This window comes from Anser brachyrhynchus, assembly GCF_964034855.1.
Source record: "Anser brachyrhynchus genome assembly, chromosome: 2".
NCBI classification, from domain to species: domain Eukaryota; kingdom Metazoa; phylum Chordata; class Aves; order Anseriformes; family Anatidae; genus Anser; species Anser brachyrhynchus.
In genome coordinates this window covers 93,055,013-93,070,560 of record NC_137695.1, presented here as the reverse complement: position 1 = coordinate 93,070,560, position 15,548 = coordinate 93,055,013, and the positions used below count along the sequence as shown (strand labels likewise).

Below are 15,548 nucleotides of genomic sequence, written 5' to 3'. Positions count from 1 at the left end.
AATATGGAGCTTCGTCTACTATTGAACTGAAAAATTGCTATACAACAAACTTTCTCCCAGAACTTTGTGCAGTGAGTTAATTCTCATGGCCCTAAACCATTTGGTTTCATCAGCCAAGTTGGCCATTTCTATTTCATCCACATTTCAAATATTTATTTTAATCATTTGTTGAAGCTAGTGAGAAAATAACTGAGGCTTGGAATAAAAAAAGGATTAGTGAACTAAACATTCTGATAGTAAATATATGGAAGAATCATTTGTCTCTTACATGGAGAAGTATATCTGCTGAATATCTGCTGATCAGACTGTAAAGTAAGAAAACTTCTTTACTTATTTTGTTAGGATGAGGATCCTTTTCATAGAATGGCTTGGGTTGGACGGGATCTTAAAGACCGTATGGCTCCAACCCCCCTGCCATGGGCAAGGATGTCACCCACCAAATTAGGTTGCCCAGGGCCTCGTCCAACCTGGTCTTGAACGCTTCCAGGGATGGGGCATCCACAGATCCTCTGGGCAACCTGTTCCAGTGCCTCACCGCCCTCTGAGTTGAGATTTTCCTCCTAACATCTAATCTAAATCTCTCCCTTATTTTAGTTCAAAATCATTTCCCCTTGTCCTGTCATTATCTGACTGATCAAAAAGTTGCTCTCCATCTTTTTTATAAGCCCCCTTTAAGTACTGAAAAGCTGCAATGAGGTCACCCCAGAGTCTTCTCCAGGCTGAACGTCCCCAGATGTTTTTGTAACCAAACAGGAACCAAAAAGGGAAAAAAAAAAAATTTGAACTTTTTTTTAAATTATTATTTAAAGTAAATTTACTTCTATTGTATTTATTTCCACATAAGTAAATATACAGAAAGTAAAACTATTATAATTTGTAATGCTTGTGACAGTATATTGAATTAATATAATATTGTACCCTTATTTTACTATAGGATTATGTACTTATAAATGAATGCACAATTATGTGCTTTATGGATTAAGAACGATATTAAATAATTGGCTCTTGGATGCTCTTCTACAAGTTATCCTGAAACCTGGCATTTATTTTTTTTCTGTCATTACATGGTTGCACATATGACAGAATATCTTTAGAGGTTGCTCTGATTTCAGTACTAAAGACTGATTTCTTTCTATGAACAAGTACTACAGGACTTTGTGTGACTATTTTAAGGGGGTGAACCAAAAATACACACAAAAAAAGTAAACAAAATTTAAGTTTAATAATTCAGAACTTTTAGAAGCTGTATCACTCTTCACCCATTTTTTTTCAGATCAAGTTTCCAAATGAAGTCCTAGATGGCATAAAGAAAACAAAAACCTAAACACATGGTCCACTTTGCGTAAGTTAAAACCTATAGTAAAATCATCTGTAAGCACAAGGAGATGATGTCATCTAAGTCTGAACATAACCCCACAAGCACTGTGTAATAGAGCAGGAAAAAATAATTTATGTACTCAATACGTGTTCATCAGCTTGCAGAAGAGTCCCCATTGATTTTGCCATTTGATCTTCTATGAAGAATTCTAAAGAAATCCCAAAATTAATCCATCAAGCAAATGCCAGGAAAGGGTCAAGCTAAAACACTGCCTGATATTCATGGTAAATACAGGAATGGCATGGATGCTCAGGTCACAGCATGTGATTGCACTGGCAACTGTGAAAACTCTCAATAATGTCTTTCTACAAGTAAAACCAAAAGCCAGAAACCAATACATTTTGGCCAGATAAACACTTGGGCTTACAGTCCAGATCTGCACACATATCTAAACACTTTACTGTTATTTAACAATCTCAACATGAGGTTGGCTTATGAATACTTTTGTTGGAAGAGGGTCTCAGTGCTTCCAGCTTCCAATACCTACTGCTGGCCCACGGCTCCTGCACAGCTGGGCATTTTCATTCTATTTAGCAAAGACACTACAGCTAATTGAAAGCAATGGAGTCTTTTGGAAGGCAAAGAAAGGGGACATTAAACCTTTCCATCTCCTCAAACCAAAATGCTCAGATTCAGTCTCTGCCAGCAATTTTAAAGTAAACAAAGCCACTCTGACAGCAAAATGCATGACAATTCCAGCAAAGAGGAATGTTCCCAGTAAAGGCAGTTTACATTTAAGTATATTTAAGCTGCAATACAATCCCTCTTCAGACAGGCAACTACCATTTTCAATAATGCCTCTTATTCCCAGCTGTGGGGATTTTGCAATTCACCTCCTGATAGCTTTCACTCTTAAAGGTGAGGGACCTGAAATTAATTCATTTCACTAAGCACTAAATAAGAAAGTAAGCAAGTAAATAAATAAAATGCAGCTCCTCTCCCTCCTTGACTGTGCCAACCTTAGGTGAATGGTACAAGTAATTAGCCCTGACCTGTGCTTCCAGCGCTGTCCTTACCCGGAAAAGTTAGAGAATTTATTAAGGAAATCACATACCTGCTTTCAATTACTCCATTGTATTGAGCTTTACTCTTTTTTACTTTTTTTTTTTTTCCCCTCCTGGAAAAGAAACTTAACAGTGCATTCAGCCTCCTCCGAATTCACACACTAGCATTGCTAGTCACTGGAAAAGAAGGTTCTTTAGAACTACTGCTCTGGTCCCACCCCAGGCAGTGAAGGAGTGGTGCTGGTGGTAGTGGAAGGACCTAGCTTGTACTCAAATGCTCAGTCATCTGGAGAGGAACCTGCATCCCTGAAAGCTTTCTTGTTTAGTTTTGTTGTTGTTGTTTTCCTCCAACTGTGGTAATCTAAGGTGCAGTCTCTCCCAACCTTGCACATATTTTTAGGTGAACACTGTTAAAACACCATGAATAAGTCCAACACCATTGGTGATACCCACTAAGAGAAAGATGATTAAAAATATCAGAAGCTGGACATTTTACAAAAAAAAAATTGAAAATATTTCTAACTGCTGACTCATGACTTTGCAGTATGATGTTGGAGAAGAAAGCTATAACACTGGAAGTTCAAAAGAATGGTGAACCGAAACTTGTGATAAAAAAAAAAAAGGAACAGCTGTATTATTCTTGTGCTTTATTTGAGAAGGATAATGCCAACAATAAAAAAAATTGATAATTGTAAGCTCTTGTTTTATAAGTACAGGAAGCTTTTTTGAAAGGAAGAAACTCATTAATGCACTGATGACAATCTTAAATATTGTAAGATTCAAAAGAAATGTTTGAACCAATTTTCCATCTTGGAATTTCATACAAGAGAAAATGTCTTTACAAAACAAGTGTCCTAGGGTGTTTAAGACTCCACTCATAAAACACATGTTGCTAAAGGAAAAAAAATATCTAAAAGAGCATATTTTGTACATCACAAAATTCTCATGTTTCTTTTTTGTTTATTTTTCAATGCTCCATAATACTGAACTAAAACAACGTCTTCAACAATGTGAAAAGTAGGAGAGAAAAAAATCTCTCTTGAACAAGATCTGATGTGACTTTGCAGTCTGTTTATTCTCTAAAGAAAGAAATGCCTTTTTTTTTTTTCATGAGAAAGTAAACTTTTGTTGGGGATGAAACACCGCAGAACAGTAGTAAATGTTTAACCAGGGAGTCTTACAAAAGCTTTTCCAGTTTCTCACTGATCCAGTACCCTCTTTATCTGAACATCTTGTCTGTGCATTTTACAGATTTCCTAGCTGCTATAATTCTTCCAGACTGATAGCTCCCAGCAGCGCTGGGTAGCAGCAGGGCCTCATTGTACCAGCCACAATACAAAGCACAATGGCAGGCGTTTTATCTGCCCCAAATTGCTTATAATCCAGCAGCTGTGATGCACAGCTCACTGCTGATAGCACAATCATAGCTGGGAAACAGGACGTTGTTTCGTAACGTTGCTACCATCTCACACAAAGAATTAAAGGCGTATTTGTCAATCCGGAGCAAAAAGGTTTCCTTTTGAAAGCAATCAAGCATTTGAAATCTCTCTAGCCACTGACTATTCAGGAAACCAAAATGTTATCCAGGACACAGCCTCCACTTTTACCAGAGAAGCAGCATGCTTCACAGTCTTCTGGCATCAGAGTCATTTTAGGTACAGTTATGTCATTTGGCAAAAGCAGATAAGGCTTTTCCCTCCCAGTGCAGTATTTCTGCTCCCAGACTGCAAACGATCATAATTTCATGAGCATCAGTGTAGAAAGGAGTATGTGGGGGGAAATAAATCAGGTTGGCTGCTTTCTGTATGTAGGAAACTGCAAACTGACTACAGAAGTTGCTTGCTGAATACCAGGAATAAATTCCCTGGTTTTGTTTCCACCTTCCATTTTAAAAATCAGACTTTTTACATACATGCTCACCTGCAAGGCTGGGACCTCTTAGTGATCTTTAGTCTGAATGAGCTGAGAACTGCAGTCTCTGACATACTACAGCTTAACCACAGGGTTGCTAATTTTGTCTTTTAGGCATAACTAATAATGGTTTTTAAATGAAGCTGATATAGAAGCACTGCTGTTTCTGTCCATACCTCGCACACACAGAAGATTTTTGCTCCTTTAGAGCTAATTCAGCATTTACCCAAATTATGTAAATGAGACTGCCTAACAAGAAGGAAGAAAAACTTAAAGCTGATCTGCTTTAGAGGAAACTTCTGTTCTGCTGACGGTGGATCTCTTTCAAAATGTTTGTCTCCTAACACTCAACCCTGACCCTCCATCCCCTGGCTGAAGATGGAGTTTGGACAAATCTTTCTCTTCAAGCAGTAATAAAAGGATTTTAAAAAGTTATACAAAAACCTGGTACATGAAGAATGGCTACTACTTAACACCTGCTTAACTATTACATCCAGGCTATGTCTTTTCTAAAGGCAGTTTTCATTTTTCTCCAAGAGTATTTCTGGGATGGATGCACTATCTGAAACCAGGTGATGATGTCTCTGCAGCCCAAGGTATTTCATTTCAGCTTTCACAATTAACAAGCACACTGAAAGCACTGTGAAGGTATTGGAAGAGCAGTGGGTTTGTCAGGTTTGCTCTCTTACATGTAAGTTTGTGGCAGAGGTAATGGAAGGCCAACACTAATTATGCTGATATTGTGCAAATTAGAAAGCCACAGGTAGAAAGCTTTGGGGAAAAATAATATAAATATGCCACATGGAAACATGATGTATAATCACAAGCCACATTTTCTTTTATTTCTTGCAGCAAGTTTCATGAATGAGAGAGAAAGCCTCCAGGGTACAGGTTTGCTAAATGCACCTCTCTGAGGATGAAGCCAGCTTTGCTCTTTCTTCATAGTTGACTTTCAACTGCCAGACTTTGATGGCAGAATTCATCAAGCCTCTGTCTGCTTTCAAAAGAAACACCCCTTGTGATACTACTCTTTGGCCAGTATTATTATTTCTATCTGTCTCAAAAAAAGAAAAAACCACAAAAAGAGCAATTCAGGCACTATGCTTTATCAGAGGCGGGGCTGTGTAGGGTGAGTGAGGAAAACACGAGAACATCCCATTAAACCTGACCTCCGCACATGTAGCAGCACTGACCTGGACACGGATGCTGCTGTGGGCACTGGCACTCTCTGGGGAAGCTGCTGATCTTTTGAACTCCAGCTTGGAAACAAATTCCTAAGGTGACCTGAAAGCCTACAGGTCTGCACAGCTCTAGCACATGTATAGTCTACATGATACAGGATATGTCCTGATGGAGAGACAGCATTAGGTAACCAGTATTAAAGGAAGAGCAACACTGAAGGGAAGGGTGGAGGATGAGTAAGGAGGAGGAGAAGGAAGGAAGGAGAAGAAATCCCCAAAGGAGAAACCCAGGAGATGCATTAGTAGAGAGGAGAGTCAGTGGATTCGTTTTCGCTTGTCTGCCCAGACCCTGGTAAAGCTTGTAGGCTCAGCTTACTATATTTAGAAATGGATGTCTCCCTGCAGGTTTAGTCAGTGATTTGATCTTGCTGCAGGAAGAGAAAGGGTGAGGACAGAACATCCTCCTGCTCCATCAGCACTGAAATTATATTTTAGATATATCTAAGTCTGTGCCAAAATAAAAGACTCACACAGTTTTGAATCTGGACGTGGAATTAAATATACTTACATAATTTCGGCATTAACGGTTGGGCATGAAAAAGCAGTCATTCCTACTTCCTGATCAAATCTAGTCTCTGAAAGCTGATGTAGTTTCCCAGAAAAAGCTGGCAGGCTGGATTTCACTCTGAGATACCACTATTCTCCTTTGCTCCACACCCCACTATGTCTTTACAATAGAAACAAACCAACAACTGTTTGCATATTACCAATAAAACAAATAAACGTCTTGCTTTTTAGTAGCATGTTTTAGTGGTGGACTTGTCAGTGGTAGGTTAAACGTTGGACTAGATGATCTCAGAGATCTTTTCCAACATGACAGTTATGATTCTATAATTCTATGAAAACATAAATCCCAACAGATTTTTAATTCAAACAAAAACAATAAATGTATTTCTGACAAAAAACACACTCCATTATTTGGCTGTGCCATCTTTATGCCAGCTGAACAAGGGAAAATTGGGGTTAAATTAAGAGATGCTCTCAGCTACTTGATACCAATTCAAAGGTAAAGCACAGCTGGAAGAGACAGCTGCCTATTAAAGCCAAGAGGAGGATAGATGTATTCTGAGGGAGAGGGGAGGGGTTCCTGCTTGACAACATTAAATTCAAGTGGTCTGCAGGGAACTTTCACGTTGAGAGCACTGAACAGCAAAGGCTGTCCAAAATGGATACAAATACATTGTCAAGCTGCTGTGACAGACCCATTATGTGTGAGCAGCTTAGCAAAATGAACTTGATCTAAACTGTCTCAAAATATAAATGCCACAAGTTCAGAAGAACTTGAGCATCTGACTGTCCCAACCACTGCTGAGGTCAGCAGGAGAATGCTGGCAGCAAAGAAAAGTGGCACATCAAGGAAAGCCTTGTCCACAAAGCCACCACCCAAGGAAAGACCCTTTGTCACATGCCAGTGCTGCCACACTGCAAGACTACACTTTTTCAAACAGACATGCTCTCACAGTTGCTCTCTTCTTGTCCAGCTACAGAAAGAAAATTTTAATGCAGTTACAGAAAACAAGCAATACATCTGTTTTCATATGCAGATTTCCCAAGTTACGTAAAAACCTTACAGCACATGACAATTTTTATTGTCACAAACTAATGCAAGATCAGGAAAAGGATGATGACTTAGTGCTGGCAGTGACTTGAAACTTGTTAAGTTCCATTTCCACAGAGGCGTTAGAAGTAACGCTTGTGAACTCATACTTAGCAGTATGCATGTGACATGTATGGGTAAGTGAAGGCTAAAGCCTCAATTTAGTTCTCAAACAGAATATCCAACACAAAAATAAGTTTTACAATAACAGTTAAGGACATGTTGCAACTTTCATTCACAGTTATGAGATTCTTTAGGAAAAAGTGTTTCAGCATATGCTTATGTCCCTTTAAAGTCTCAAGAATGTGCTTTAGTGATCTCTGAATCCATGGCACCAGTGAGTAACTCAACAGCAAAGTTCAAGGGATCTTCAGAACAACCACAGGTGGCAGGATGGGTACTGAGAAAAGGTGAAGTATATTACTGCAGCTATTCAGGAGGGCTTTTCTCATACTGTGATGAATTTATTAGAAAATACGGAGTCATTTACAAGATATCCTATTATTTATTTCTTTTAAAGCAAAAAAGCTTTATCCCTCTTTTCAGATCTATCCACTCATTGCAAGGGAATGGCCAGAACAAGCACAAAAATTTCAGAGATGTCTTGGTAATTCAGCACAAGATAAACATTGCTGTATGTGTAGATCCAAGTGTAGAGACATAGGAAAAAGCACATCAGATCAAAGGCTTAACCAAATATGCCCTGTTAGCCAACAGTAGACACTGAAGTGCGGTAGGTGCACTCATTGTAAAACTACAGACTACTCGTTTATTAAGATTAAACCTTGGTCTTGCTCCAAATTACATGTCTGATGCCACAAGATAGGAAGAATAACAGGGATTCCCTCCTGGGTGATGACCAGCTAGCCCCACACATTGCTCCACTGATGAACTACTACTGAGAAATCAGGCAAAAGCAAAGGTTCATGCACAAACCAGGTCACACAAACATCCCTTCTCTTTCCTCTCTCTTTCTGTTTTCATCTCTCCCTCTTTTCCAATGCTAGTGATCCATCTATGAGTGAAGCCTTACTGCAGAAACACTGTTTTTAACCTCCACTCAATAAACAAACAACTGACACTATGTCTCCTAACCCAAGCCAAGCTCCAACAGTGAGTTTCATCCCACTACAATGCAGCCAACACTTCATGGCTTGTTCCCAGGATGAGGATTCCTCAATCATGTCAAGGAGCTGGTCAATATTCATCGTACAGACTAAACACTTTCTCACACGCTTTCCCGAAGAACTCTAAAGCCACCTGGGTAATTCAGCAATCACCTCCTCTCTGCTCCCGTCCCTCCCCCCACTCACACATTTTTAGAGCAAGCCACGCAGAGTGTAATACAATACAGATTTTATCATCTATACACCTCAAGATTTGCAGGAGTGAACATCTTAGTGTGAGTTCTAGCTTTGGAGGGTTTTTGAAGAAGGGCATTTGCTTCTTTTATACAGGCCAGGCCTCCACTGGTGTTGGTTGTTGCTGTTGTTGTTGGGTTTTAAATCATAACTAGCTATAGTTGTCATGAACTCTGATTAGATATCCAATCTAACAGACTGAAAATTTTGCATATAAGTCTCAAAGGACTGCATTAGATTACCAGTAAATATTTGATGAAAGCACATGCTCTCCATTTTTCCAGTGTGTCCATATTAAAGGAAAAGAGATATCAACTTATGGAAATGTTCTCTAAACTAAGTTAACATCATCAAGCCATAACCTTAACAGATTGGATAAAGAAAGAGCCATTAACATAAGCTGTTAGGCTTCCATGAAACCAAAGAAGAAAATAATGAGGCATCAGGCAGAATAGTGTTAACTAAAAATCAAAATAATAATAATAAAAAAATAATACAACAGCCTCTAGTATTTGCTGTGCATGTAATACCAGGTTGTTAATTTTACTGATATCTTTCTGAGCCTCTGCATGTTACAGTGTCCCCCTACCAGAAACAACACTGGCAGAACTGAAATAGGCTCATTTTCAGAAGCTCTGTCTCCATTAAAATTTTATTTGAGTTTTCCTCAGTTCCCAGTTCATCTCTGTGAGGAACAGTGCTCAATGTGCTGAACTGTAAATTGAGTTATTAGTGTAATAAATCGTTCTAATAATCAATTTAAAAGCAAAACAATGTGGGAAAAAAATAACTAGAAGAGTGCCATTAAGAATAAAACCTGGCTACTTCTAAATCTTTTCACATGTTCAATTATACTGGTTAGCACATGCTAAGCATGTTAAAGATGTGTTAAAAAATAAATAAATAAAAAAGAACTGTCAGGGTTCAGCAGGATATGCTCTACGGCAATCTCTTTTTTAATGAAAACATGTAAAGTAGATGAAGATCATCATGTGATGACTAATTCTTAAACTTGGATTGGCTCTGACTTCTTTTATATATAGTGTGTGTTAACAGTACAACTTACCTTATTCAGCACCTCTCCCATGCTTGAACTCTATGCGGAAGATGTTCCTCCATTTTTTAAACATACCAGCTATTGGCATTATTATAACACACAAAATTGTTCACAATTTCCTCTGGCAAATTAGATTCCCTTTTGCCATCCTTAGAGGACCTGACTGAACCTGTCCTCTACATCTCTGATTTCTTATCTTTTTGCTTGACAAACCATGCAAATGGTAATTAATGCAGGATGTATCAAGGAGGGGGTTTACCATCACAACAGGCGATGAAACAGTAGGAACAAGAGAAACCCCATGAACTGAGCCAGGGATAACAAAGGACATTTTAAATAATATTTCTTCACCTTCCCATCCCCAACAGCTTCTCCCTGTAGTTTCTTCTCCATAACCTCTGCCACTGGACTCTCACTTTAGGATTTGTCCTCTGACTCTTAGCTCCGTATTTTCAGCTTCCAGGAATTTCCTTCCCTGAACCAGCTGCCCGTGCTTCCCTTCTCTTTTCAACAAAGTGCTCTTCTTGTAACAATGAAAGTCTCTCCATCCCTCTCCCCACATAATGAGCTCTCTAGCATCAGATCCACTGGCTGACATCTATTTTTTTTAGGACATTAATAATGGTACTTGAAAATTTTTTTATGTTCCATGAGCTGACAGTATTTCGTGCATCATAGACTGTTATTCTGTCACCCTTCTTTGAGTTTCAGCCTGCCGCATAATTTGTGTGCCATTTCCTCAGGATCAGACCTGATGGGCCAAATCAGGCTTTGTATAAAAGCAGGCTGCCCTGAAATGTTGTGGAGTCTCCATCCTTGGAGATTTTCAAAAGCTGACTGGACATGGTCTTGGACAGCCTGCTCTGGGTGTCCCTGCTGGAGGAAAGGGTTGGACCAGGTGACCTCCAGAGGTCCCTGCCAACCTCAGCCATTCTGTGAGTCTGTATTCTAAAGCATCGGACACTTGCTTCTGACACGGTGAGGGAAAAATTGACCATGTAATTTTAGCCTCTTTTATGGAAGGATCTATTTATAAAATGCCTACATCTTTTATGACACGAGAAGATACCTACACAGACACAAAGAGGAAAACCTCTTCTGAAAATACGAGCTCTAGGAGTGTCATCTGTTCAGATGAATCCTCCCGTTTCTGCAAGGAAGGAAAGATCCACATATTTCTGCAGGACTACTTTCCTTCCTCTGCTTCCCATCAGAAAGTAAGAATTGATTTACGCAATCCATAATAAAAAACAATACAGCAATGGAAAAACATATCCATTTGACCCAGCGTTACCAATCGCTCTCACACAACACACACATTTCTCTCATCCACTCCTGCAATAGAAGCACATCTCTCAGTCAAGAAATTCATGGTCAGACCACATTAAGTGCCTGGCTCTATAATTTATTGCAAGGTGTATTACACACATACAGAGCTATATTTTATATAGCAAAAGGTTTATTTTGGCTAGGAAGGGACAAGTTTCTGAACTAGAAATCAAAACATACAGACATTTTAGAAACTACTCAAGCTATGTGCTGGATGGAATGGATAGCAAGCTGTTCTGGTGCTAAGTATACTATTATATATTTTACATTCCCTATTGTTAAATTTACTGACATTTGTTCATCATCCCAATGTTGGACCAGTGCCGGCAGTTTGCCTTTGATAGTCTGTACCAAACTGTCTGAAAGATGCAGCTTAAAACAAAACAAAACAAAACAAACAAACAAAAAACAACTACAATGTATTTGGTATCTTGCAGAGAAGCAATTGAAGTAAAATGATCTGAATGGAGCTAACTCTCTCCTACACAGTTTAATAAAGTGAATGCTCTGAAGTATCAACAAGTTCTAGAAATTTATCATCATATTCATACTAGTAGAGAAAGCATTGACACTTTTCTGTACTTTCATTTTTAAATCTTAACCATAAAAAAAACAAAAAACAAAAACAAACAAAAACAGACAACAACTTGTATTGTAAATAGAATTAAAAATATCCTACCAAGAATATATATTTTGTCTAGATTGCTTCAAAAAAAAAAGTTCCTCTGCAACTTGAAAAATTACATCATTAGGCAGTATCCCAAACTGGATTTCAGAGGTGACAAACTAACAGCTATTTGTCATTTCCATATTTTTGCAGATTTCCCAGAAATTTCTACTGCAAGCTTTAGTTCAACTTTGTCAGATCAACTCCATCCAATTAAATACACTTGTCTACATGCATCTGCCTGAGTGAGACAAGAAGTGCAGAACTGCTTCTGACTGCCACAACCTATCCACTAATCATTTCCTCAATCAAGATGAGGCCAACATCCTTTCAAATTTTTCTCTACTCTCTCTGGAGCAGCCTCACATACTCCAGCCTAAATGAGACCTCTGCTTGGTCATGGCACTGATTCATGACTGTAAGACCAAACTGGCCTGTAGCTTTATACCCTAAGTATTAAACAACTGCCATGGACAATAAAGTTCAATGAACAGCACAATAAAAAACTCTACCCTTACTTTAGTCTGTCATTTATGAGGTAGCTACATGCTTGGATACCTTCCTTACAACACTGCTCATATGATTAAATAGATGAAGAGAACAGAGAAGAGAAAGAGTGCCACTAAGTAATTTAGCATCACTATTACTACATCCAAACACTTAGTTATCCTTCTGTGAGCATGTGCTCTATGTACCAGTTATAATGGATTTTCTGAGCTGTCTCCAGATAAGACCAAAGATCCTTTTTCACACTAAAATATCTTACCAACTTACTCAGCAACCAGGCATATTGAAGCTACATTTTGTGTTCACTTGTCTCCTGACACATATCGCTTCTGAAATAAAAGCTCATTAATAATAATATAAACCCTGGTTTTGAAGTGTCATTTGGGAGAGAGCAAAAGAAGTCAGATTTTCATTCCTCCTCCACCAGCACAGATGCAAAATAAGTAGGATAATACATCTACTTTGCACTTAATATAATAAGACATGCCAAAATAACTTACCTATCACATCAGATCTCCATGAGCCAAAATTCCACCTCAATCTGAAGAAATCGTGACCTGTTGGATATGAAGCGATCCATTTTCACCAATGATAAAAACTTGTCCTCCTCTACAACAGGCTAGCCAGCCATATATTTTTGTGGGGAAGAAGAAAAACCCTTTTGTCACCACAGAGAACTTAGCGTGCCAAAACTTCCTTTTTGCTTTCCATTACAATTCAAATACTAACAGATATCTTACATTTCCCAATCATCAGTCTATATTGTTTTAATCTTCATAGAGACTATTCACTGAGATTTGTAGCATTAGGATGATGGCATTTGGTTCCAAGAAGTGTCTCAGAGAAAATTACAACCCCCCCCAAAGTTTACTGATTAAAAAAAAAATAAAATTGTACACACAAATTCTTACGGTGCCAATAGCGCCCTTTGAACAAACCTGCAAAGCCCAGAAACCAAAATGTTTCTTCCCTCTTCCTTTACTTCTACAGTTTTTTTGCTCCTTTCTAAAAGAGTCTCTCACAGTGAAAATTCAAAAGAAGGGAATGGAAAAGAGGGGGTATGGAAAGAATTAATAAGGACTGTCAGGGAGATGAGAGAAATGCCATTATATGTGTTGTTTTTTTTTTTTTTTTTTTTTGTTTTAGAAAATCAGCCCTCTGAAAATCATAGTCATCACATAGATTTCTGATATCCATACAGTCTAACTGGGATTTAGATCAGTTTTGCTGAAATTTCTATAAAACAAGGCAAATGAGACTCTCTAGCAGCCAGTGTTCTCTAGAAACATGCAAACATTAGCAGTCTTCAACCTTCATTAATGTATGTAAAACATATTGTCAACGTTAAGATTGTTCTCAAAAAGAAAGTGTGTCAAGTTTCAACTCATGCTAATTTTCAACTAGCATGAAATCAATATAACATGAAATTTATGCAATGATACAATACACACAGTCTACATCTTTTAGTGTACAGAGGTGTAATGTACTATGTTAATTGCCTCTGAAGTGAAGCACAAAACATGAATCCACCTTTACTGACTTAAATTGTTTCACTGACTCCACTTAAGTAGTGCAAAAGATCTGGTTTCAGGGTAAACTGAGAAAAGAAACACAAGTCAAGAAAGTTTAACCTATGACACCAGCCATTGATTTTTCACTCATTTTTTTATTAACACTGGCCTTCCTATTTTTCCCTTGGTCATATGGTTGTAGGGAACTCCGCTACATCAGAATGAGGTCAGTAAGCAAAAGCACAATCCCATTTCCACTCAAGTGAGTGGAAAAGCTTCGATTAACTCGATAGGAAGTTATAGCAGAGCCTGAAGAGCAAAAGATATCCTGCATACTTTTTTTTTTCTTTAGGTAAAAATTAAAAATGTAAATATTTTAGAATAGAGGGGGATAAAAGCAGGTATTTGGGAAAGTTGACAGAGGGGATTATTTGTGGTTTTGTTTGTTTGTTTTCAGAGGAGCAGGGTTGACTCATAGCCAAGTGCAAACAAGAAAGTAAAAACTAACATTGCATTATATGCCACAATGGAAAAACAATAACCTGGTTTTATAATGCCTCAGGAAATTTCCTCAGAAATAATGCCGGCATAGCACACTTGCAAGGCAGAAAGAGGAAAAAGATGCAGAACTGAATAAGCAATTGGGCAAGGAGAAAATTTATAATGGATCAATTAAAGACCATCAAATTTCTAATACTGCCTGTAAGAAAATTGCTTTGCTGAACACTTACACCTTTGTATGAGAAGATTGTTAGTTCTTTCTGCTGATTTGCACCAATTGCTTGCTATTAAAATGATTTTCCTAGGGAACATTTCAATCATTAAAATAGATAAGCTTATAACTAGCTGGACAATGCTCTGCAGCTCAGCTTAAATGTATCCACTGTTTTAAAACAAACAGTCCAAAGCTGTATACGTGAGCTATATATCACTTTGTTTTCCATTAACTTAGTTCTGTCTCTTGAATAACTTTGAAGTAATGTTTGCATTAGGTCCTTGGAAGGAGTCAAACTCTTTTTAAATTATGGAGATGAAGGAAATGAAACCAGCTCCTTTGCTCCCCTGCTGTTCTCAGGGGGATCTATCCCTGCTTTTCCCTGAAGGTGTACAAGCGGTGCGGACATCAGTGGGTGCTCCTGGGAGTGAGGAGGTCTGAGTAGTTTCCTGCTAGTAACAGCCTCATCTCAGATGGGCTTCCACAGCCTCCTCCTGTGAGGATCTCAAAACATTTTAAAAGTTGAGTGGTAGTATGAGCACACTGGCACATCGGCTTCACATATAAGAAGTATTTGCTAAAGGCTGAAGGAAAAATCTTAATGCTTTAGGACATTTAATATCTTTAGGAGTGTTACTCACACCACTTTTTTCATCTATAGTGCCTTTACCTTTATTTACATTTTTGATTAGAGGAAGGTTTATATGAATCAATCTGACCATAACAGAAATATATCCTATTCAGTCGTTGACATATATGGCCATCTAGATAATAAATAAAAATCAAACACTAAGTTTAATCCACTATTTTTTTTGTCGTTTAATTTCAAAACTTATGCTTTCATCATATAAAGAGCTGAAATATCATTTCATTTTTAGATCAAGATGGAGTTCATGACTCAGTCTTCTTTTCCCTCTTTCTTTCCAAAGACCACCACCTTTCAGTGCACAGCATGCCATTATGCCATACTAATGAGGGGAAAGTTCCCTGAATGAATTCTATTAGATGTGCTCGGTGCTCTGTTTGTCTGCAGTACATCTGTGTACAATAGGGGACATTTTATCTTTGGACTAGACCTTAAGAGAAACCTCCTGAAAGCTGACACGAATACAAACAGAAAAACGTGCAAGCTGCACAAACCAGCATCCAATTTCTTAAAAGAGTTAAAACTTCCAAAAAGATTAGTTTGGTCAGTAATATGGACAATTCAGCATGCAGTGCTATTCCATTTTCCTCTTAAAGTAGTTTTATGCTTACAGTGTATTTGTAG

The 15,548-nt window shown here is 38.1% G+C and overlaps 2 protein-coding genes across 6 annotated transcripts in view; one reads left to right on the top strand and one right to left on the bottom strand.

Moving 5' to 3' along the window:
* MOCOS (molybdenum cofactor sulfurase) overlaps nt 1–15,548 on the top strand; it is an 884,654-nt gene that overhangs the window by 314,555 nt on the left and 554,551 nt on the right. The gene's annotated exons all lie outside the window — the stretch shown is intronic.
* The window catches only part of LOC308191072 (poly(rC)-binding protein 3-like), a 521,260-nt gene that overhangs the window by 306,972 nt on the left and 198,740 nt on the right, over nt 1–15,548 (bottom strand). For 2 of the 4 annotated variants that reach the window (XM_080583073.1, XM_080583075.1), the window contains exon 5: nt 12,553–12,609. The exons of the other annotated variants lie outside the window; for them this stretch is intronic. The gene's annotated coding sequence lies outside the window, so the exon portion shown is untranslated. The remainder of the gene's footprint in view (nt 1–12,552; nt 12,610–15,548) is intronic. 4 annotated transcript variants of the gene reach the window in all.